Below are 26434 nucleotides of genomic sequence, written 5' to 3'. Positions count from 1 at the left end.
AGTTCTTTGGTGGCCTTAGAGTAGCCGAGCCATCATCATTTAACATAATTTGGGCTGTCTCGTTACTTCTAGCATCATTACTCAGAACATTTTTAGTAACAATAGAGCTCCAAGTGTTGATAGGGACATGAGATTGAGCATTTGCGTTAGTGGTGACATTTTGAGCTACATTAACCAATTCAACATTTTCTTTTGGGACAAATACTATTAAAACACCATTATTAACATGGAATTTTTCTTGTAATTCCTCAAGGGTCGCGGTATTACCTTGCTTAGAGATCGACTCCCCTGTGTTCACTTTAGCATTCGAAGATTTAGATGAGGCTGCACTCACAGTTCGGCCAGCATCTGCATCAACCATAAACAGGTTATGCCCAATAACAGGAAGCGCCATAATAGGAGGAGGACCATAGTTGTGACCAATGAAATCATAGAACTCTTCCGAGTTCATGCTACCGGAGTGTTCAGAGTTTCGAGAACCCATGATTATACACAACAAAGTGGGTATTGTAGTAACGAGAACGAAGAGGGGAACAAGAAATTGAGGGGCGTGTAGAAAGTGAGTTTGAGCAAGATTGAAATTAAGAAGAAGAAAAATCAAGAACTTTAAGTTTGTTGGAAAGAGAAGGAGTGGCCGTTGGTTATAAGATCTGGTTAATAGCTAGGCGGGAACTCAAATTCTAGAGCAAAGGTAGAGCTTCTCACTCTAAAAAACATTATGCACTCTGCATTGCTCAATACTCTTTAATATAACTTAGCTTATGATTGCTGTCTACCAACTCAGTCTAACAACTGGGTTTATTATATTGTTGTTATTACATAGTTTATTTATTATAAAGGTGTCGTGATTCCTCATTCCTAACCCCGAGTTTGAGGGCGTCATAAGTTGGTATCAGACCTACAAGATTTAATCCCTGAGACAAGTTAGGATAAAAATGTATTAGGTCAAATTTGATAGTAAATGAGAGTGTTCGACTCATACAGAGTTGAGTTAAGGCTATTGGAATAGTCTAGAGAGTTAAGTCAAAATTAGGAAGTTGTATCGATTTTAGAATTGAGATCATTCTAATACTATTTCTTGGTTGTGTGTTTTATATTTGATCTTGGGATCTAGATAGCGATATTGATGGTAGTGATGTTGACTCGACCCCTCATGTTAGCGCTCTTGGCTCCCCTGTGGATACCCCTCTACCCCCATCTGAGGAGCCCTTGTGCATTAGTTCTGATATTTGGGAGGATACATCTGAGGACACTACCCTGATGCATAGTTCACCTCTGGTGCCACCACCTGAGCCCACACCTGTTAGGGAAAATTCTCCAGCTCTCATGTATGAGTCCCCAGTTCCTGTTAGGGCCACCATTCTGCCTATGCCTGCTTATGTGGATACTGATTTGGCTAGGGATCGTGACTTTGTGTTTGCTCGTAAAACTGAGTTGAGAGCCCATGTGTATAGGATGGCTTATGAGTCCTGCTAGAGGATGATGGTGTCAGAGCTAGAGTGGCTTGTTTGTAGTAGGATGGTTGAACATATTACGCGTCGATGTTTGGATAGAGGTCCTTCTTCTTATGATGCTACTTCTGAGGCTCGCGGAGTTCATAAGCTTTTGAGGTGGATGCTTTCAGTGTTGAGGGAGATCCTTGACCGTGATCTTTAGATCCGAGATGATAGTTGCTGGAAAACGAGACATCTTGTGGAGCCCGTAGTGTGTAGTTATTTTTCAGCGCTGGTATGCGTAGGCTGACTTGGTCATATACCGGGTTTTCCGTTGTGATGTTGTTTACTTTCAGTATGATCTTAGTTTGTATTAGTATTAGCGGATAGTTAGAAGTTAAGGGTAGATAGGGGGATATTTTTTAGTTCATCCCTTGTTTAACCATATTCCTGTTGTTGTACTTTATTTTACGAACTTGTTGTTGTCGTATCTTAAACTATTGAACTATCGATCCACGTAACTTTGTATACTCATATAGTTCTTTAATATTTCCCAACTGTCTACATAGCTTGTTTACCTAGTAATTTTGTATAATACCTTTGTTCAATACCTTTGCGATAAAATGCCCTAATCTCTAGTCATGTGAGAACCCTAATCAATGAGCGAATTATGTAGTGATAAGATTAAATGTGCAAAAGGTTAAAATTTGAAAAGAGAATTTTATAAATCACTAGTATAAATGGTTTATTGCTTTATACAAATGTCATGTTATCGTATTGCTGAATAATTGCTCATCAGATTTATAAAATGGATATCCCACCAATCAACCCAGATGAAAAAAATCAAAACCAGAACCATGACAACCCTGTGATGAATCAATTTTTCCAACTCCTACAACAACAAACAACTGCACTTGCTCAACATAAACCCCCTGCACCCAGATTTGGTAGTTTTAAAACCTTTCAGTCTGTTCATTCCCCAGAGTTTGTAGGAGCAACCGACCCAACTAAAGCAAAGTTTTGGATGAAAGAAATGAAGAAATCCTTTGACTTAGCTGAGGTTAAGGATGAGAAGAAGGCTGAATATGTTATTATCTAAAAGATGAGGTGAGTTTTTGGTGGGAATCTACCAAAGCACCAGAGGAAGAAGGAGTTATTTCATGGCAGAAATTTATGGAATTATTTTTATAAAAATATTTACCAAGTTATATGCAAGATCAATTAGAGCTGAGGTTCTGGAGTTGAAGAAAGAGAATATATCAGTATCTGAGTATAAAGTCAAGTTTTCTGAGTTGGCAAGGTTTATACCAGAGTATATAAACACGGAAGCAAAGAAGGCAAAGAGATTTCAACAAAAAATTAAACAGTGGATTTGGAGTCAAGTGGTTGTTCTTGAGCTACGAACGTATGCTACTGTTAGACAGAAGGCGATGACTGTTGAAGGGAAAGAGAGGCAATTAGAAAGGAAAATTAAGGGAAAAGGAAAATAGAAGATTCATGTCAAGATCAGGGAAGTTCGAAGTTTAGTGGAAAGTTTGGAAGCAATGTTGGGAATCAGAATCAAAAGTTCTAGAAGTTCAAGCCTCGAAGTGGTAATCAAAGCAACTGTTTTCAGAAATCAGGTTAACCAAAAAGAAAATAAAAGGCCTTTGATTCAAAAGTGCACAGTTTATGGCAAGAGACACCCCAGAATATGCAACAAGCTCAACATTACTTATTTCAAGTGCAATCAGAAAGACCATTATTCATTAGAATGCACAAGTATTGTGGGAAGATCATATATGACTTGTTTCAAGTGTGGGAAAGTTGGTCATATGGCGAGAAATTGTAAAGAACCTATCCAGAAAGCCAATGTTCTTAGGATTGCTGGATCACTGCCTCCATCAACACATCCAGTTCAACCAAGGGCAAAAACTTTTAATATGACAATGAAAGATGATGTCCATGATACAAATGTGGTAGTAGGTATGCTTGTTATAAATTAAGTAGAAGCCAAAGTATTAATGGATTCTGGAGCTACTAGATCTTTTATATTCAAGAATTTTGTTGATAGATTAAAATGTTCTACCTACCCTTTATGATCTAATTTGATTATTGAAGTGGCGAGTCAGGATAGAGTTATTGTCAATAGAATTTGTCCTAATTACGATATTATAATAGAAGACTGTCATTTCTCCGCCGAGTTGATACCTTTCAAGTTAGGAGAATTTGATGTTAAACTATGAATGGATTGGTTGTCCAACCATAATGCTCAATTGAATGTAAGAATAAGAAGGCGAGGTTAAGGTCTAAAGATAATGAGGAAATAGTGTTTAATGGGCAGGAAAAAAAAAGAAATTCCTAACGGTAATTTAGATGAAGAGACTACCAAAACAATGGTGTGAATCTTATCTGGCTCATGTAAAAGACGTCGGAAAGGAACCACCCAAAATCGAGGATATTCATGTAATTAATGAGTTTTCTGACATATTCCCTGATGAATTACTTGGACTACCTCCGGATCAAGAAATTGAGTTCACCAATGATTTGGCACTGGGAACAGAACCAGTTTCGAAGGCTCCCTGTCGTATGGCACCTGTTGAGATGAAAGAATTAGCAACACATTAGCAAGAGCTACTGGATAAATAAGTTACTCAATCAATCATATCGCCTTGGGTCGCACAAGTGTTATTTGTTAAGAAGAAAGATGGAATTATGAGGCTATGTATCGATTAACGTGAACTTAATAAGTTGACTAATAAGAATAAGTATCTACTACCGTGAATCGATGATCTATTTGATTAACTGAAAGGAGCTACGTGTTTTTCTAAGATTTACTTGAGATCTGGTTACCGCTAGTTAAAGATCAAGGCAGAAGATATTCGTAAGACAACATTTCGAACAAGATATGGACACTATGAGTTTGTAGTGATGGCTTTTGGATTAACAAATATACCTGCTACTTTCTTGGACCTTATGAATCGAGTCTTTAAGAAATATTTGGATAAGTTCGTGATTGTGTTCATCGATGATATCATAACTTATTCCAAGTCATAAGTAGAATATATGGAACATCTAAGAATTGCTTTGGAAAACTTAAGGAAAGAAAAGTTATACGCCAAATTTACGAAATATTAATTTTGGTTTTAAGAAGTTCAATTTCTTGGACATGTGATTAGCAGTGAAGGCATCCCGCAAAGATTGAAGTTGTGATGAATTGGAAAAGACCTAAGACTCCAACGAAAGTAAGAAGTTTTCTAGGGTTGGATGGTTATTATCGAATATTTGTGCAAGATTTATCAAAGATAGTTATTCCATTGATTAAGTTGACAAGGAAAAATAAGAAATTCATACGAATAGAAAAGTGTGAAGAAAGTTTTCAAGAGTTGAAAATAATGTTAGTTTCCGCACCAGTATTGCTCTTAACAGAGGAAAAAGGCAAGTTTGTGATCTATAGTGATGTTACCCGTAAAGATTTATACTGTATATTGATGCAACATGTGTTAGTGTTTGTGCTCCAGAGACAACACTATTATATTTTGTTTATGACATTTGGATTATTAATGTTTATGTTCTATCGATGAGTCTTTTAAAAATTAAAATATGTCTGAATTTACTACGATATAAATATTAGATTAATAAATGTCCTCGGAATATGATATGCATTCTATATTTCTAAGTACGTGACTTAGAAATGAGATTATGTGAATAGTATCGATATTCCCAAATATCCCTAGTCGAGTATTATTATTAAGGGACAATAATAATGCATTACGACTAGTGTGTTTGTTGGCTAATGATTAGATCTCATTGATCATAGGTATAGTGATACTAAAATAAAAAACACTAGAAGATGTAAATTTACATGGTGCTGGATAGACCTAATTTGAAATTCTACATGTCTATTGTGTCATAAGTAATTCTCATAGTGATAGTGATGTAATGGTCCTTCTACTTGAAATCTTTATATTTTTATACGATAATTAATATACTTTGATTTCATCAAAAGTTACCTTTGACCAGATAATGATAAAAGTAGACTTCGAGTATATTAGGAATCTTGTGAGAAATATGAATGATCTAGAAAGGATTTAACCTGTAATAACCCCAATTTTTGGAAATTTTTGAAACCCTTATGAATAGTGATTTTGCAGATTATGCTGAATGAGAAAAGTTTTCATGCCACACTATGTAGGGGTTCTGTTATTGATCTTTTGGGATATTATTAGTACTCTATGTGATATATAAGTGTATGTAAAGATCGTCAGAATCTAAATTTGAACCTTTTGATTTTTCCCGGAAATCCACTAGATACGGAAAGGATTGAGTATAAGGTAACAGGATAAAAAGGATTTAAATTAAAGGATTATAAGAGAGGATCATAAAAGGAATATAATGTATTGAGAAAGGTTAAGGGAACCCAAGTAATAAGATCCCGGGTATGATCCCTCAAACGATAAACAAAAACGAAAGTTAAGCGAACCGTATAACAGATCAGCGGTCATTAGGCAAACAATTAGGAAGTTAATCAAAGAGATTAGAGGGGATGATGTCATCCAACCAATGAGAAGAGGACAAAGAGGGAAAGATGACATCATAGCATGACATGGGAAGGAAGGAGATGTGGTTGAAGTAGAACCACACAAAGTCCAAGGTTAATAATGTAATTAACCAAAACAAAACAAAAACAACCAACCAAAACAAATTAAAGCAAAACACAAAATCATTTCTTTCATTCAACAAGAGCTTGCTCTCGGCTTTTTCATTTTTAAGAAGCAAGAATTTCAAAATCCAAGATTCAAGCTTCCTAAATTGGTAAGATAATTCCCTAGTATTCCTTATGCATAGATATGGCTATATTATGAGTTTAAGCCACCAATTCATTCTCTATCTTCTCCAATAAATCAATGAAGAAGACAATGAATAGTGATTTCAAGGTTTTTAACTTGATTTTTCTTGCTTTTCCTTTAAGATCCAAGCATTCCTAAGACTCCTCAAGGCTTCCTAAGGCTTCCTAGCTACTCACACCACTTCAAGGAAGGTATATCATCTCCAAACCCTAGCTTTAATTTGTATATTAGGTTGATTTTGGTTGTTAGGGTAAAGAGTAGCTTGAAACTTTTTTGTTTAAGAGTTTGGGTTGGAATGGTGGTGATTGAATTGTTGAAATCTTATGATTTGATTAAAGAATGTAGTATAGTTTAAATTCAAGTTTTAGGATTAAGTAAATTGATTATAATGAGTTGAGTTGGGGCTGTTGTAATGTAGTTTGGATGGAGTTTGGATTGGGTTGTGAATTGGGGTTGAATTGTGGTGGATTTGGAATGGTTTAAATTTGGGAAATCGCGTAAACATAGCCGTCGTAATGTCCGATTTACTTTAGACTGCTTTTGTACATAACATTTGGACCCGAGAACTCCCTGATAGATTCTGACCATTGCCATGTTTAGATAGTTCATATTACGAGCTTCGTTTTGATATGTAGTTTGTTTGATTCCGATGTACGGTTTAGGAGAAATGACCGTTTTAAGTAACGGCGTTTCGTGAACGAAACTTTTCCCCTCGCCTTACTTTGAAACATAGTTTAAAGACCAAAAGGGTTAATTAATGTATGAAACAATTATGGTAAGAGTGTTAGGCAGTTGGTAAGACACTCGCGAAGGAATCGCCTTAAAACTCGTAATGGTTAAATTATTAAAAAAATGGTGGAGCCGAGGGTACTCGAGGTATTTAAGAGATTCAGTAAGCGCAAAACAAGCGTTAGAGTCTAAGTTAGTTAAAGTATAGATTTACAAGTGACTTTGGTTTAATTCCAACTTCCTTTTTGTTCATAGGTTACCAGACTCGTCCCGAGCCTTTTATCACCCCCAGTCGATCAGGCAAGTTTTCTATCCGTTATACTGTTGTTGTGATATATACACTTGTATATGCATTATCTTGTAATAGATGCATGATGGTTATATTAGCAAATTCTTGCGATATATTGTAGCATGTGATATGGTACATATGCATGCCTGTTTCGTATTCTTGCCATATATATTTGTTGGTTCAGTTGATAATACCTATGCTAGAGAATAGCGGTAATTTGCATATACCCTTAGTATAGGGACCCAAAGGTGAAAACATTTTCTAAAACCGGGAGTCGAGGATCCCGAGTAGATTTTGTATATATATATATATATATATATATTTATATATATATATGGTTATAGTTGTCAAAACTATTAATCGAATAAGGTTTATTCGATAACTTTATCTTTATTTTATTATTTGAATATTATTTGAATATTCATCCGAGGACTTATGACTCCTTTATATTATTTATTGAATATTACTTGAATATTCATTTGAGGATGTATGACTCCGTTATTTTATTTAATGAATATTATTTATAATATTCATTCGAGGTATTATGACTCCGTTTATTATTTAATAATATTCTTTAATTTATTAAAGAATAATGTTTCGATAATCAAACTTATTTTCGATTATTCAAATAAAGATAGTACTTTTGTATAAGTATATCTTTGATAATTTAATTTTCATTCAAGTAAGAGTTTTAAAACTTCTACTTCAATTATTTTTATAAAGATTATTCTTTATGGGAATATTATTTAAATAATAATATTCAGTTATTTCTTTTATATTGAGACTGATTTACTTCATTAAATCAGCATCATTCCAAACACTCTTTAAAGTGTTTTCAAGTCTTTAAAATGATTTTCAAAAGTTAGAGCGGATCCCAAAACTCATTTTTAATATTTAAGATCTTCCTTTTTAAAAGGGGATTTAAATACTCGCTCAAAACCTGAGGGATCCGGCTCTGTGGTGTGTTTTATATTCGCAACAAGGTTGCTGTCTTGATAAAAGAGTTTTTGATTACTTACCCAATACTCGGGAAGTAAAATTCTTGGAACAAGTTAATCCATTAACAGGCATCGCCTGGGAAATATCGGTGAGTTTTCCTTTCCAATTAGATACGACTTCTTGGTGGAGCCGTATCAACAAGTTTCTACTTGGGGAAAGTGGGGACGAGCTTTACATTTCAGAGTCATGGATTTCATCTGAACTAGGAGTGGCGTAAGTGGTCGAGTAGCGCCGGCCCAGCCTTATTATATTGGCCCAAATGGCCTGGAAGTTCCGCTAAGGCGGTCCATTCCTTAGGAGTTCAGTGTTCGGTTGATAATTAAATCCGACAGGTTTTCCTCTACATGTAGAAAATGGTGGGGTTGTACTACTACGACTGATCATCGTAAGTGGTCTTCCTGGCGCGGCAAACTCCCGTAATGAGTTCATCTTCCAATTGGATATTTCTGCAACTCTACCCAGAGCATTTCGATAGAAAGGCTACGGTTGGGCGATTGTTGAGTGTTGGCAGGGTCAAGTTTTCAAAATGATATGTGCATCAAATGAAGTATCCCATAACTTCATTTTATTTTGATGATATTTTAAAGATTTAATCTATTCAAATCTGGTCTTGTAGTCTCATCTATGTGATGAACTTTTGAAACTAATTATAACTTGAACGGTGGTAGTTCAAGTAGTATTTGGAAAAGATATAAGTATATTGGAGTATCTTGTAACTTCATCTTTTAAACTTATATCTAGTAAATGATTATCTTATGTATGTCAAAGATTTTCAGAAAAACGTTGAGACAAGGTTAGATATATGAGATCACCTTGCAACGATATTTTTATACAGTTATAAACTGGAACTCTGTGTATATCATACATGTCAGAGGATTTCAAAGATTGTGAAAAGTATATATGTATGTATATATATATACTGAATATTTTGTGACTTGGTCGCGTTAAGATATCAGCTTGGTTCATTTCTTTTGACCAAGACTTTCATGAATACTATGAGTATGCTCATATATTGTTAATCATTATACATATTATTTTGGTGGGCTTGCTGCTCACCCTTGCTTTCTTCTTTCATCACACAACATCAGATAGACAAGATGAGCAGGACCAAGCTCCAAATTCGTGAGCAGATAGGAAACGTTCCGCAGTTTCCTATAGGCATTGATGTCGCTGTAAGCTGAGGTAGGAACTACCAATAGGCTAGGCTTCAACTTTTGATGTACCAGATTTATGTATATTTATGAATTGTAATAATGGCAAAGAAATGTAAATTTATTCAGAAACCTTTTTAAGGTGTATTGACATATAATTGTGGAATAAAACGACTTGTGATTATTTTTGGATATTCATCTCTGAGACTATAACTTGTGGTGTGTGTGTTTATTGTGGGGTCACAGTACAGAGTAGTTGATTGTGTATTAAGATTGGGTGTTATTAAGGGAAATGGAACTCGTGACAACCCGGATCCCTGACCCCGGATTTGGGGGTTTTACATAACCCTCCTAATTTTGAAGAGATATTATTGGCCTCTTGTGTGAGCTAGCTATGAATTGTGTTGCGCCGCGCTCAAATGTTGATTTGAAATGATAGTTTACTCATTGATCAAGGAAACCTGGATTAAACCATGAAGAGGTTGACACATAACATGTCTTGAGTTTAATATATAATATATAGTTAAAGGGATTAAATTACATTGTACATTATTCACGAAAGGTTTAATTGATCACCAGTTTAATTATTATTACTTGGGTAGAAATGATGTATTACTAGATGCCGCTCATTGTTTACGATTTAAAATTGTTGCCAACGTAATAATAACCTAAAGGTTCACACAAAGAATTATTGGAGGATGATTTAATTTAAATTCAGATTTAAATTAAATGTAAGGAATTCGAATTATTTGTTATTAATTAAGTAAGACTTAATTAATTAAATAAATAACAAATTTAAATTTACTATTAAATCCAAAATTGATTTATTCGATGATTAAGTAAGACTTAATTAATAATAATTAGGAAACTCTAAATTAGTTTAGGGTTAGAACTTTTTATCTCTTGCCTATATAATATCTTATTAAGCCTTAACTAGGGTTTTACATTTTTACAAGAGTAAACACAAACGCTAGCAGCTTGAGAGAGAAAGAGAGGGAGAAAAAGGCGTCTTCTAATTTACAAGTAATAGTACACACTCATCCTCCGTTCGATCATTCGTGTGGATACCTTCAAGGCGTATATCGTTTCACGACGGGATATGTAATAACCCCAATTTTTGGAATTTTTGAAACCCTTATGAATAGTGCTTTTGCTGATTATGCTGAATAAGAAAACTTTTCATACCACACTATGTAGGGGTTCTTTTATTGATCTTTTGAGATATTATTAGTACTCTATGTGGTATATAAGTGTATGTAAAGATCGTCAGAATCCAAATTCGAACACTTTGATTTTTCCCGAAAATCCACCAGATACCGAAAGAATTGAGTATAAGGTAACAGGATAAAAAGGATTTAAATTCAAGGATTATAAGAGAGGATCATAAAAGGAATATAATGTATTGAGAAGGGTTTAGGGGAACCCAAGTAATAAGATCTCGGGTATGATCCCTCAAACGATAAACAAGTCGTAAAGCAATTAAACGACTAAGGATCAAGCTTGGGCAAGTAGCTAGGGGATTAGCAAGGACAATACAAGTATTAAAGCACCTAATTAACAAGGATTAAGCTTAATGAAAAGCTTCCACCAAAAGAAGAAGACAAGTGGCAAGAGTGATGCAAGCATGGTGAGATAGGCTTGCTTACATCACTTTCCACTAACTAATCAAAAGTTAGCCAAGCAAATATCCACCTACCATTCCAATTACACCACAAAATAAGTCAACACAAGCAAGCTTTTTCTCTCCCCATCCATGAAAGCTCTCGGCCCCTTTTTAAAGAAAACAAAACTATACTTCTTCAAGCTCTAAATTCTCAAGATAATTACTAAAGCTTCCTTACATGTTGGTGAATACTTGGTTTAAGTTTGAGAGCCAAACTCCATCCCTAGCTTGTCTAATAAAATCATCAAAGAAGATGATGAATAATAACTTGAAGAACAAATTTTGATTTCTAGAATTTTTTTTTATAAGATCAAGATGGTTTAAGGATGGATATAGGCTCCCATAGGCATTCAAAGGACTTTGCATGGATTCAAAACTCCAAGAAAGGTATAAAACTCTTAAGCCCTTAGAAATCAGTAGGTAATGATGTTTTAAGCTTGTGTGATTGGATTTTAATTGAGGTATTGATAATTGTTAATGGAGGAGTAGTAGTTTAAATGTTTAAGCATGAATTGAACTTTGTTTAATTTAGTAGTTTGGTTGAATTTGAAGATAGTATGATATTGGATTAAATTGAGATTCTTGGTCTTATTATGACTGAAATCAATAGCATTGATGTATATCTTGAGTTGTTGTTGATTGGTAGTTGGATTGATATGATTTGGAATGGTAAAATTTGGGAAATCGCGTAAACATAGTCGTCGTAATGCCCGATTTACCTTAGACTGTTTTGTTCTTAACTTCAGGACCCGTGAACTCGCTGTTAGATTCTGACTATTGCCATGATTAGATAGTTCATGTTACGAGCTTCATTTTGATATGTGGTTCGCTTGAATCCGATGTACGGTTTAGGAGAAACGACCGTTTTAAGTAACGGCGTTTCGCGAACGAACCATTACCCCTCGCCTTACTTTGAAACATAGGTTAAAGACCTTAAAGGACTAATTGGAGTATAAAACATTTATGTGAAGTGTATTATGCAGTTGGTAAGGCACTCGCGAAAGAATCGCCTTAAAACCCTTAATGGTTAATTTATTAAAAATGGTGGAGCCGAGGGTACTCAAGCGACTTAAGTGAATCGTTAAGCGCATAAGCGAACATTAAGGTTCAATTGGTTAAAGTCTAGTTTCTTAAGAGACCGTGGTTTAATTCCGACTTATGTTGTTGTTCATAGGTTACCGGACCCACTCTAAGCTTAAGTCTACCCCGGAGCACTCAGGCAAGTTTTCTACCCGTTATACTGTTGTTGTGATGTATATATGTATATGCATTATCTTGTGATAGATGCATGTTGGTTAATTAGAAAATTTTGTGATATATTGAAGCATGCTGATATGGTCTATATATGCATGTCTGTTTCATAATCTGGTTATCTATCTGTTGATTTCAATGCTTATAGTTGCATAATACCTATGCTAGAGATAGGTAGTAGTTGCGTATACCCTTAGTATAGGGGACCCAAAGGCGAACATTTTCTAAAACCGGGAGTCGATGTTCCCGAGTATATTATATATATTTATATATATATATATAGATATAGTTTTCAAAACTATTAATCGAATAAGGTTTATTCGATAACTTTATTTTATTAATGAATATTACTTTGAATATTCATTCGAGGACTTATGACTCAGTTTATTTTATTTAATGAATATTATTTTCAATATTCATTCGAGGACTTATGACTCCGATTATTTACTAAATAATATTCTTTATCTTATTAAAGAATAATGTTTCGATATTCAAACTTATTTTCGATTATTCAAATAAAGATAGTACTTTCGTATAAATATATCTTTGGTTATTTAATATTCATTTCAAGTATGAGTTTTAACACTTCTACTTCGATTATTTTTATAGAGATTATCCTTTTGGGAATATTATTTAAATAATAATATTCAGATATTTTCTAATATATCGGGACTGATTTATTTCATTAAATCAGCATTACTCCAAACATTCTTAAAAATGTTTTCGAGTTTTCAAAATGATTTTAAAAGTTAGAGCGGATCCCAAAACTCATTTTTATATTTAAGATCTTCCTTTCAAAGGAGATTTAAATTCTCGCTCAAAACTTGAGGGATCCGGCTCTGTGGTATATTTTATATTCGTAACGAGGTTGCTGTTTGGATAAATGAATTGATTACTTACCCAACGTTCGGGAAGTAAGTCCATCTATTGAGTCGGCATAAGCAACATGGGCTCAGTGGGCGTCCATGAAAGTGTAAGTGGCTGAGTGGGAGTCCATCAAATGCGTAAGTGGCTGAGTGGCAGTCCAGCATAAGATCCTATTGCGGCCAGGGTGATGACCAGTGGGGAATTCGTCCATCTACTAGTAGAAAAGGTTACTTATTGGTATCTTTGTCTGATCAGCAAGATATCAGGTTTATGCCAAGATTTTATCCTTTCCAAATTCATTGGATATTGTAACTCTGTTTATAATTTTCATAACAGAGGTTTTCAAAGAGTGTATGAAATGTATATATATATAGGTGTATATATATACCGGGACTTAATGAAGTATCTCGTAACTTCATTATTTATAATGATATTTCAAGGATTGAATCTATTCAAGTCTTATCTTGTAGTCTCATCTGGGTGATGAACTTTTGAAACTGATTATAACTTGAACGGTGGTAGTTCAAGTAGTATTTAGATATAAGTATATTGGAGTATCTTGTAACTTCATCTTTTAAACTTATATCTAGTAAATGATTATCTTGTGCATGTCAAAGATTTTCGGAAAAACGTTGAGACAAGGTTAGATATATGAGATCACCTTATAACGATATTTTATACAGTTATAAACGGGAACTCTGTGTATATTATACATGTCAGAGGATTTCAAAGATTGTGAAAAGTATATATGTATATATATACTGAATATTTTGCGACTTGGTCACGTTAAGATATCAGCTTGGTTCATTTCTTCTTGACCAAGACTTTCATGTGTACTATGAGAATGCTCATATATTGTTAATTATTATACATATTATTTTGGTGGGCTTGTTGCTCACCCTTGCTTTCTTCTTTCATCACACAACATCAGATAGACAAGATGAACAGGACCAAGCTCCCAATTCGCGAGCGGATAGGAAACGTTCCGCAGTTTCCTATAGGCGTTGATGTTGCTGTAGCTGAGGTAGGAACTACTAATAGGCTAGGCTTTCAACTCTTGATGTACCAAACTTATGTATCTTTATGAATTGTAATAATGGCAAAGAAATGTAAATTTATTCAGAAACCCTTTTAAGGTGTAATGGCATATAATTGTGGAATAAAATGACTCGTGTTATTTTTGGATATTCATCTCTGAGACTATAACTTGTGGTGTGTGTGATTATTGTGGGATCACAGTACAGAGTAGTTGATGGTTTATTAAGATTGGGTGTTATTAAGGGAAATGGAACTCGTGACAACCCGGATCCCCGACCCCGGATTTGGGGGTGTTACAGGATACGTGGTGATTGTTGAAATATTGGACCTCCATTAGACAACCGAAATCATAAAGTTTCTTAAGGTAAACATCTTAACCATGAATTAAATATTGTCTTTTTACATGGATCATGCGATTAGTTTCAATTTTTCCGTTTTTTACAGTTTTTAAACATTGTTTCCGCTGCATTTTATGCCTCGAAACCCAACAACATAGAAAAGTGATAGCGTATGCATCTCGTCGGCTTAAGCCTCACGAGCAAAAGTACCCTATGCTTGATTTGGAATTGGCCGCGATTGTGTTCGCACATAAGATTTGGAGACATTATCTATACAGTGAAAATGTGAGATTTATACGGATCATAAGAGTTTAAAGTACATATTTACTCCAGAAGAATTGAATATGAGATAAAAGCGATGGTTGGAATTAATCATGGATTACGATTATACTATAAATTACCATCCTGGAAAAGCAAATATTGTGGCGGATGTGTTGAGTCGCAAGGAAAGGATGAACATGTTGATCACATCAGCGGAATTGGTGAAAGAATTTGAAAAGATGGAAATTGAAATACAAATACCTTATTCAGCGAACGATATGGTTTCAGCCTAAAATACTATAAAGATTCGATGTTGTCAGGAGCAAAAATTAGAGCATGAAAAGGATAAATTAACTGGTGAATAAATGAAGACTTAGAAAGATGATAAAGGTATACATAGGTTTTGTTCGCGCATTTGGATTCCTAATGTCACAGAACTGATAAATGAGATTCTGCATGAAGCACACAGTTCAAGATCTTCCATCCTGAAAGCACAAACCTGTATAAAGACCTGAGAGAGTTTTTTATGGCCAACTATGAAGAAAGAGATTGTGGGATGGATAAGTAAGTGTTATACATCTCAAAGAGTCAAAGCGGAACATCAATGATCGAGTGGATTATTTCAACCACTGGATATCCCCGAATGGAAGTGGGAACACATTACAATGGTTTTTGTAGTAGGATTACCAAAAACGAAAGCTGATCATGATGCGATTTGGGTGATCATTGATCGACTTACGAAGTCTGCTCATTTATTGCCAATTAGTGAAAGATTATCATTGAAAAGATTGGTTAGGTTATATTTGAATGGAATTATGATGCGGCATGGCACACCCATTTCGATTGTATCAGATAGAGATCCTAAATTCAATTTGAGATTTTGGCGATAATTCCAAGAACACTTGGGCACAAAACTGAACATGAGTACCACTTATCATCCGCAGACTAACGGACAAAGTGAAAGAACCATTCAGACTATTGAGGATATGCTAAGAGTTTGTGCATTGGGTTTCGAAGGAAATTAGGATAATCATTTTCCATTAATAAAGTTTTTGTACAATAACAGTTATCACACCAGTATTGGTATGGCACCATATAAGGATTGTATAGAAGAAAATGCAGATCTAATGTTTATTGGGACGATGTTGGTGAACATAAATTATTGGGTCCGCAATTGGTGCAGCAAATAAAAAAAAGGTAGAATTGATTCGAAAATGATTGATAACAACCTCGGATCGACAAAGGAAGTATGCGGATTAGAACCAAAAAGATACTACGTTTGAACCCGGAGAGAAAGTGTTGTTGAAAGTGTCACCGTGGAAAGGTGTGACAATATTTGGAAAGAAAGTAAAGTTGAATCTTATATATATTGGGCCATTCGAGATACTGAAGCAAGTTGGAAAGGTTGCATATGAGCTAGTTTTACCACCAGATATGCAACATCTCCATAACGTACTTCACGTGTCATTGCTAAAGAAATACAATTTAGATGTTAGTCATGCAATAGAATTGGAACCTGTGGAAATTTATAGATATGATATTTAATTGATTGGGATATGTGAATATATATTATTTGACCCCTACATGATTTAATGTGTGATTATAGACTTTTTAAATATTTTTAAATGATTTATCGTGTGAGAAATAAGGTTTATTTGACCTTTAAATATTTTTATAAAATCATCAGGGTATATTTAAATCATAAAAAATATTTTATTATCCCTGGAATAGTACTAGAGACTTTTTTAAAAATAAGAGTTGGATTTATTTTAAGGTTTTGATATTTTAAAATGATTTTGTGAAAGTTATTTTTATTTTGTGCATTATCTTGCAAAATTTGCAGAAAATAAATTGTTTGCTCAAATATTATTTTAAAAATACTAGGGGATAGATATTTTTATAAACCTTTTTTAAAAAATTAATTTTGCAATTAAATTATATATTTCCTATTTATTTGACAATTTACAAATCAATTATTTGAATATTCAGAAAATAAAAAATAAAGTTTTAAAAATGAAGCGTGAAATTACGAGAGTGCCCCTAGGCTTATAAACCCACCAAGTGATAAGTGGCATTTTATACCACTTAGAGCGTCTTATAACGACTTGAATTGGTGTCGTGAACTCGAGTATTTGGTGTTTTTAACGCGTTTTCGAGTGTTTTTGCATTTCAGGGTATAAATGATTTAGACAGGAAAATTTCATTGAAATAAGTCTAGGAAAGTACTTGGAATCAGTTGCGGGGAGTTGTGCGAAGAATTCAGCAAAATCAGAAGCAAATATGAGAATTTTCCATAAGGCATGTAGGCGCCCGCCCGCCTGGTGAGCAGGCGCCCGCGTGGAGATTGGAGGCGGCTGCCTGGGGTCGGAATTTCATATTCTGGAATTTCTAATTCATGTTTTATTGGGCTTCTGCGACTGCTGTTTCTTGTGGACTCTTATATAAGTAATCTTGGGAGACATTTTGAAGAACAAGTAACAAGGAGAGAAGATTAAAAAGACCGTTTTAGCACGCAACAACGAAGAAGAGGAAGCATACGTTTATCTTATGATCTTTTTAATTCATTGTAACAGTGGATGCTTGTTTTCTTTACTCTTTGAACCTTAATACTCTTGTGATGAACTCTGTTTTTATTAAGTAATTTTTATTAGTTTATATCATTGTGTTAATATCATGTTTTCATATGAACCCATGGTGACGATGAGTTCTATCATGAGCTAATCGTGATCATGGGGTCATAGCGGATTTTTTATGGATTTCTTTAGTTAATTGTTTAATACCTTGGTATGTGATGATTGTATGATATCTAGCATAGGTTGTGCTTATTCGTCTTATGTGTATCACGAACATATAAGATAGCATGTTAATCTCTTGTGAAGCGATAGTGAATCTTGAGATTTAGAACTTGTCATGCTAGCATAAGTTCATGTATTTTATGCATGATTAGTGGGTAACTCTAACCATTTTGCTTGCCCTGTGTAATCATAATGAATAACTTGCGCTTAAATCGTTATGTTGTCAAATTCTATAGACATATAGGGTCTCAACATAATTGATGCCTATTCAACTTCTATCTTAATTGTGGATGCTTGGTAGAATGGTATTCGTACAACGAAAGTTGGCGTTTATCAGTTTCATGTTGTTCGATTAATTTCATCACCATTACATGCTAAGGGTAATAACAATAACTATTGAATGAAATATTAATGAAGTTATGATCTCATGTGTGTTTAATATTGATAATTTAAGAGTTTAATTCTTGTAGTTAAATAGTTAATATTAGTTAATCAACCTTAATTGTTATTATCTTGACATTGAAGAGTAATCATACATTGGTGAGTAAGTGTTAATTAAATATAATTAATCAGAGTCTCTATGGGAATGAACTAGAAATCATTCTATATTACTGGAGAACGCGTATACTTGCGTGATTTATTTAGCGCATGCTTTGTGCCCTAACAAGTTTTTGGCGCCGCTGCCGGGGACTCGGTTTTAATTTGTTTAGTTTATGTACTTTCCATCAGCGGTCATTAGGATTTATTGATTAAGACTTGTTGCTTACTGCTTCCGGTTGTGTTTCAGGTACTCTAGCGAGCATTTATGCAAACACGTTCTCGCACCCGCAAGAGAAATCTAGATACGGATGAGGAGACAGATTCAACTCTTGACTTTCCAGAGAAGATAGTTTTTGAAGATTTGGATACAGAGAGTGAGAAGAAAAAATCTATAGCAATGAGTGATCGTATAATTCCAGCTGATCCAGCTCTTATGGACTTTTCTCAGCCTAAAATTGATGACATTCAGTCAAGCATCATTCATCCGGCTATTCAGGCCAATACTTTTGAAATCAAGTCGGGCGCTATTCAGATGGTGCAGAATTTTGTTTCTTTCGGAGGTGCTGTGACTGAAGATCCCAACATGCATATCATGAATTGTGTTGAGATCTGTAGTACTTTCAAATATAATGGTGTTACTGATGAGGTTATCAAGCTGAGGCTTTTTCCATTCTCTCGAGGGACAAAGCTAAGGATTGGTTACATTCTTTACCAGTTGGGTCCATCACTACTTGGGAAGATCTCGCGCAAAGTTTCTGGTAAAGTTCTATCCAATGGCCAAGACTGCAGCTATGAGGAGTGCTCTTACTCAGTTTGCACAGCAACAAGGAGAATCTATGTGTGAAGCTTGAGAGCGCTACAAGGATATGGTGAGAAAGTGTCCACATTATGGTATGCCTGACTGGATGGTGATCACTGGGTTCTACAATGGTTTGGGGGCCCAATCTAGGCCCATGCTCGATGCAGCTTCTAGAGGCGCTTTGTGGGCCAAAAGCTATACTGAAGCCTATAATCTTTTTGAAACTATGGCTGCAAATGAGTATCAAAACCCAACTCAAAAGATGATGCTTGGGAAGGTAGCATGTATTCTGGAAGTTGATGCAGCTACAACTATTGCAGTGCAGCTCCAAGCGCTGTCTATGAAGGTCGATTCTTTAGCCAACTATGGAGTCAATCAAATAGCTATTGTATGTGAGCTTTGTGCAGGCTCTCATGCTACGGATCAGTGTTCTCTTGTTAATGAATCTGTTCAGTATGTGAATAATTATCAGCGACCGCAGCAGCCTGTGCCAGCTACTTATCATCCTAATAACAGAAATCATCCCAATTTCAGCTGGAGCAATAATCAGAATGATGTTCAGCAACCATATCAGCAAGCTGTAGGTAAACAGTTCAATCTACTTGGATTCCAGCAACCTCAGCAATATGCTCAAAGGCAATCATATCCTCAACGAGGAGGTGCTGCTCCACCTTCTAGTGCTGATTTTGAGGAGTTAAAGCTGTTGTACAAAAGTCGGGCTGTTTCTATCAAGACCTTGGAAAATCAAATCAGTCAAATAGCCAATGCCTTGCTCAATCGTCAACCTGGCACACTTCCCAGCGATAATGAAGTGCCAGGAAGGAAGCTAAGGATCAAGTCAAAGCTGTCACCTTAAGGTCTGGAAAAGTTGCTGATGCTGAAAAAGCAAAAGATGGAGAAGCTGAAATTGTAAATGAAGAAGAAAAGCAAAAGGAGAAAGAGGGGGAACCAAGGAAGACTACTGTTGAACACACTATGGCTGAGGGTAATACAGGGGAGAAACAGCTCTATCCTCCACCACCTTTTCCTAAGAGATTGCAAAAATAAAAGCTGGACAAGAAGTTTGGTAAGTTTCTGGAGGTGTTCAAGAAACTTCACATCAACATACCTTTCGCTGAGGCTCTAGAGCAAATGCCTAGTTATGCGAAATTCATGAAAGGTATTTATTCAAGGAAGGTCAAACCAGATGATCTTGATACCGTTGCTCTAACGGAAGAGTGCAGTGTTGTGCTGCAACAAAAGTTACCTCCAAAGCTTAAGGATCCAGGTAGCTTCACCATTCCTTGCACCATTGGCAAGTTGTCATTCGATAAGTGCCTTTGCGATTTGGGAGCAAGCATCAATCTGATGTCGTTGTCTATCTTCAAAAAGCTAAATTTGCCTGATCCAAATCCCACCTACATGTCTCTACAATTGGCTGATCGTTCTATTACATACCCACGAGTAGACCTGGCCACTTGTGCGGTCTGTGCGTGCCGGGTCGGGCTACACACGGGTTTGGCTCATGAAAACATAACACTAAACCGGCCCGTTAGTGAACGAACCGGGCTCGGGCCGGGCTCGGGCCGAAAAAACAGAACTCGTGACCGCTCAGGCAAATAACTCGTGAACTTGTGACCGCGGGCTCATGCGGTTAACCGGGCTCCGGGCCGTGCGGTTTGTATGTGTCCACCTCTCTTCATTCTGCTAATTACTTATCTATTATAAATATTATTATATTTTTAGTTATGAGACAGGAGGAGACAGGAGTATAGTGTACTAGTGTAAGTTGTACTACTAATTATTATATTTTATATTTTTATATGTATATGTAGGCATTGCCTTTAATTAGCCTAGTATATTGCAATTTGCAAATAATATTATTGCCTTCTGCCGTTCTGCTTCTGCATAGAAAATAATTACTTCAAGTTTTGTATTTGGTGAAACGAATCACGGGCCATGCGGTCCATGCGGGCTGTGCAGTCCTGCGGTTCTCCATGCGGTACGTGCGGGCTCGGTCCCGGTTTTTTGATACAAAACTAGTAATCGGTTCATTACGTCACACGAATTGTGCGGGTTTTTAGCGAGCCGAATAAATACCGGTTTTAGAACGAGCCGGTCCCGGTTGTGCGGTTCAAACCCGCACAACTGGACACCTCTACCCACGAGGCATCGTGGAGGACATGCTAGTAAAGGTGGACAAGCTCATCTTTCCTGCAGATTTTGTCATTCTGGATTTCGAGGAAGATAAGAAAATTCCCATAATCTTGGGAAGACCTTTCTTGGCTACAGGTCGTACCTTGATAGATGTGCAAAAGGGTGAACTTACTATGAGGGTGTAAGATCAGGATGAGACATTTAATGTGTTCAATGCAATGAAATTCCCCATGGAAGATGAGGGGTGCTTCAAGATGGATTTGATCGATTCTGCAGTTATTTCAGAACTTGATCATGTGCTAAGGTCTGATGCCTTAGAAAAAGCCTTATTGGGGGAATTTGACAGTGATGATGAGGAAGGCAATGAGCAGTTACAATATCTAAATGCTTCTCCTTGGAAATGAAATCTAGACATGCCATTTGAATCTCTTGGTAATACTGATCTCAAGAATGCTGAGGGAAAGCTCAAACCATCTATTGAGGAAACACCTACATTGGAGCTTAAACCATTGCCTGTACACTTGAGGTATGCTTTTTTAGGAGATGCATCTACTTTTCCTGTTATTATTGCATCTGACCTTTCAGGTAATGATGAGGACAAGCTCTTGAGAATTTTAAGAGAATTCAAATCGGCCATCGGATGGACTATAGCATATATAAAAGGGATCAGCCCTTCGTACTGCTTGCATAAAATTCTGCTAGAGGAAGGTAGCAAGCCGACTGTTGAGTAACAGCGAAGGCTTAATCCCATTAAGAAAAAAATGGTGAAGAAAGAAATTCTAAAGTGGCTAGATACAGGAATCATATATCCTAATTCTGACAGTTCTTGGGTGAGTCCCGTGCAATATGTACCTAAGAAAGGAGGGTATTACTGTGGTAGCAAATGAGAAGAACGAGCTCATCCCCACTCGAATAGTCACAGGTTGGAGGGTATGCATGGATTACAGAAAGTTGAATAAAGCCACAAGGAAGGATCACTTCCCTCTTCCATTTACTGATCAGATGCTCGACAGGTTGGCTGGTCATGAGTATTATTGTCTTCTGGATGGCTATTCGGGCTACAATCAGATTTGCATTGCACCAGAAGATCAAGAGAAGACTACTTTTACTTGTCCATTCGGCACGTTTGCTTTCTGCAGAGTTTCTTTTGGCTTATGTGGTGCACCTGCCACTTTTCAGAGATGCATAATAGCTATATTCTCTGATATGATTGGAAATAATATCGAAGTGTTCATGGACGACTTCTCTGTCTTTGGACATTCATTTGATGAATGTTTGAATAATCTCCGTTCGGCACTCAAAAGGTGTGTGGAAACTAATTTGATGCTCAATTGGGAAAAATATCACTTCATGGTGCAACAAGGAATCATTCTTGGGCATAAGGTCTCTAGTAAGGGTCTTGAGGTGGATAAAGCCAAGGTGGGAGTCATTGAAAATCTTCCGCCACCTATTACTGTGAAAGGAATCCATAGTTTTCTTGGTCATGCGTTTTTTATCGGCGTTTCATCAAGTACTTCTCTAAGATTTCTAAGCCGTTGTGCAACTTGCTCGAGAAAGATGTGCCTTTTAAATTTGATGATGAATGTTTAGCAGCATTTGAGACTCTCAAGAAGAGTTTAATCACTGCACTAGTTATTACGGCACCTGATTGGAGAGAACCTTTTGAGATGATGTGTGATGCAAGTGATTATGCAGTGGGAGCAGTTCTTGGGCAGCGAAAGTCTAATATCTTTCATGAGGTCTACTATGCTAGTAAGACACTAAATGGAGCTCAACTGAACTACACCTCTACTGAGAAGGAGCTCTTGGCTATAGTTTTTGGTTTCAAGAAATTTCGATATTATCTACTTGGGATAAAGGTGACAGTATTCACTAATCACGCTGACATCCACTATTTGGTCTCAAAGAAGGATTCGAAGCCTAGACTTATTCGTTGGGTGCTCTTACTACAGGAATTTGAGTTAGAGATCAAGGATCGAAAAGGTACTGAATATCAAGTAGCTGACCATCTCTCTAGATTGGAGAATCCCAATTCTACTTCACATGATAAGACATTGATCAACGAATCTTTTCCGGATGAGCAGTTATTCGTAATTCAGGAGGAAGAGCCATGGTTTGTAGACATTGTGAACTATCTTGTTAGCAATATAATGCCTCATAATATGAATGCGGCTCAAAAGAAGAAGTTTCTGTATGAGGTGAAGTGGTACATGTGGGATGAACCATATTTGTTTAGACAATGAGCTGACCAGATCATAAGGAGATGTATCCCATTCTGTGAGACGGAAGGGATATTATGAGACTGTCATTCCATAGTTTATGGTGGACATTATGGTGGTGAAAAGACAGCAGCTCATATTCTTCAAGCAGGTTTTTTCTGGCCTACGTTATTTAAGGATGCACATCAGTTCATTTTAAGGTGTGATCATTGCCAAAGAGTTGGGAATTTTACCAGAAAGGATGAGATTCCTTTGAATGTGATGCTTGAAGTTGAGGTCTTCGATGTTTGGGGAATCGATTTTATGGGACAATTTATCTCATCCTGCAATAATCAATACATTTTGCTGGCAGTCAATTATGTCTCGAAATGGGTAGAAGTCAAGGCTCTGCCAACTAATGATGCAAGGGTAGTGTTGAGTTTTCTTCATAAGCAGATATTCACAAGGTTTGGAATGCCATGAGTTATCATAAGTGATGAGGGGTCGCATTTCTGCAATCATATGTTCACTTCTATGATGCAGCACTACAATGTGAATCATCACATCACTACTGCCTATCATCCATAAACTAATGGTCAAGCTGAAGTGTTTAAAAGAGAGATCAAGCGTATTTTAGAGAAAGTCATTTGTCCGTCAAGGAAAGATTGGTCTTTGAAGCTCGATAAAGCTGTTTGGGCTTATAGAACAGCATACAAAACTCCACTTGGGATGTCCCCATTTCAACTTGTCTATGGTAAGGGATGTCATTTACTTGTGGAACTTGAGCATAAGGCTTATTGGGCATTGAAGAAGTTAAACCTTGATCTAGATGCAGCTGGGAAGAAGTGAATGCTTCAGTTAAATGAACCTGATGAATTTCGACTTCAAGCATACGGAAACAACAAAATGTACAAGGAAAAAGTAAAAAGGTGGCACGACAGGAAGCTATCTCCTAAGTCATTTGTGCCGGGGCAACAAGTTCTTCTATTCAACTCCCGTCTCCGACTTTTTCCTGGAAAGTTGAAATCAAGGTGGTCTGGACCATTTATCATCTAAACTGTGTTTCCACATGGAGCGGTGGAGACTTTTGAGAATGATACGGGCCAAGCATTCAAAGTAAATGGTCAAAGATTGAAGCACTATTATGGGGATACGGCAAACCGGGAAGTGGTTAGTGCCATTTTATTGTCAACTTGATCGCAGTACTCTACGTCAAGCTAATGACATAAAAGAAGCGCTTCTTGTGAGGTAACCCAAGATATGAGACCATAGGAACTCTTAAAATTTAGTACTCTATCCAAAAACCCAAAAAAATCAGAAAATTGAGGGCAGAAAAAAAAAATTCCAGTAACCTTGCAGGCGCCCGCTGCTGGTACCAGGCGACCACCTGCGAACCTGAGTTTTGAAAAATTCATTTCAGCCTTATAAAAAAACAGAAAAACAACAAAAACATAAAACCACAGAACCACAAACCCCATTACCCACAGATTCTCCCTATAAATTAGCCATTATCCCACTCCTAATCAATTTCTAACCCTAAGCCTACCGTATATATACATACAACCTCATACATACACATCCATTATAATTTTAACTCTCAAACCCTTTCCTACACACAAAACACAACTCTCCAACTCTTATTCTCAGTTTCAATGGCCCTAAAGAGATCTCGAACTGTAGAGAGCAGCAGCACCATTCCGACTGCTGATTTTTTAAGGAGTACTGCTGCGAGGCCCCGATTGGTGGATAGGGCTGCTGAGGAGGAGTATGCTAAGATGTTAACTAAGCCTATTATGAAGGAGAGGGGGTTCTTGCCTTCGGGAAAGGATGGTGAGTTGTTACCGATGATTGCAGAGGAGGGATGGATGACTTTCTGCGAGTCACCTGAGGCTGTACTGATGAGTGTTGTTCGTGAGTTCTATGCGAACGTCAAGGCCGAAAAGAATGGGTATTCTATTGTTCGTGGGCTTACTACTAATTATCAGCCCGAGGCAATTCTCCGAGTTATTGGGCAGCGACAAAGGAAACCCCAGGAGGAGAATTGGAATGAAAAGGCCCCTGAGGATTTTGACTCAGATTTGATTATTGCTACTCTCTGTCAGCCAGGCACGGTGTGGAAGTTTAAGAGGGGATCCAACGATTATCGTTCTTTCCCTGCTATTTCCATGAACAGGTATGCTCGTGCATGGAATGTATTTATTTATGCTAATATTCTTCTTTCTTCGCATGCACATGAGGTTATAGTTGAGAGAGCCAGGTTGTTGTGGGGGATTCTGAATGAGGAGTATTATGTGGACCTTGGTGAGTTTATCTACCAAGGGATTTTGAAGTTTTTGAGGGGGAAGTCGCAGTACAATATCCCATATGCCTCTATTATCACAAAGCTGTGCAAGGCTGTTGGAGTCCACTGGCCTTTTTATGAGCAGCTGCAGATGCTGGCCGCTCCTATTGATTCATCGACGCTGAATGCGATGCAGGAGTGGACGGGTGGAGAGCCCGAGTTACATGGTTTGGGATATCATCTCCCAGGAGGACGTCCAGCAGCTGGTGCTACCATGGCTAGGCCCAATCAGGCACAGGGGGAGGCAGGTTCTTCCAGAGGCCAGGGAGGAGATGGTTCGGGATTGGCTGATGTCTAGTACATGAAGCTTTCGAGGAGGATGGATGCGATGTATGAGTCGCAGAGTAGGTTTACGCAGGAGCTCACCCTAGCACTTGGGACTGCATTTAGAGGCCTTGGAGCTGACATCCAGTGGCCCATTTTGGTGAGGATTCTGCTTATCCACCTCCTGACACTCAACCCTTTGAGGGTGATGATGATGATGATTCTTCTGAGTAGGTATACCCTGTGTTCCTTTCTATTACCTTCACTGGGGATAGTGAAGATTTTAAGTTTGGGGGTGGTAGTTAAGGAACATATTTGTGTCTATGTCATGTAGTTGCATTTTCATGATAGTTTAGCTCATATATTTGCATATTTTGCCATATAGTTTTTTTATATATAGTTTTTTATAGCTTTATTTATCATATCATATAGCTCATGCATATACCATGATCCCTTTTGTGTTGCTTTATCGATTGATATGTGATATTGATGCAAGTGTAGTGATAGCGTTAG

General features: G+C 36.7%; 1 non-coding gene across 1 annotated transcript; it reads right to left on the bottom strand.

Moving 5' to 3' along the window:
* Positions 1–18971: 18971 nt before the first annotated feature.
* LOC141662422 (small nucleolar RNA R71) lies at positions 18972–19078 on the bottom strand. Its single transcript, XR_012550540.1, has one exon. It is a non-coding gene; the product is annotated as a small nucleolar RNA R71 (small nucleolar RNA).
* Between the last annotated feature and the right edge of the window lie 7356 nt (positions 19079–26434).

Source organism: Apium graveolens, chromosome 5 (genome assembly GCF_009905375.1).
Source record: "Apium graveolens cultivar Ventura chromosome 5, ASM990537v1, whole genome shotgun sequence".
NCBI classification, from domain to species: domain Eukaryota; kingdom Viridiplantae; phylum Streptophyta; class Magnoliopsida; order Apiales; family Apiaceae; genus Apium; species Apium graveolens.
This window is presented reverse-complemented; position numbering and strand designations above follow the sequence as displayed.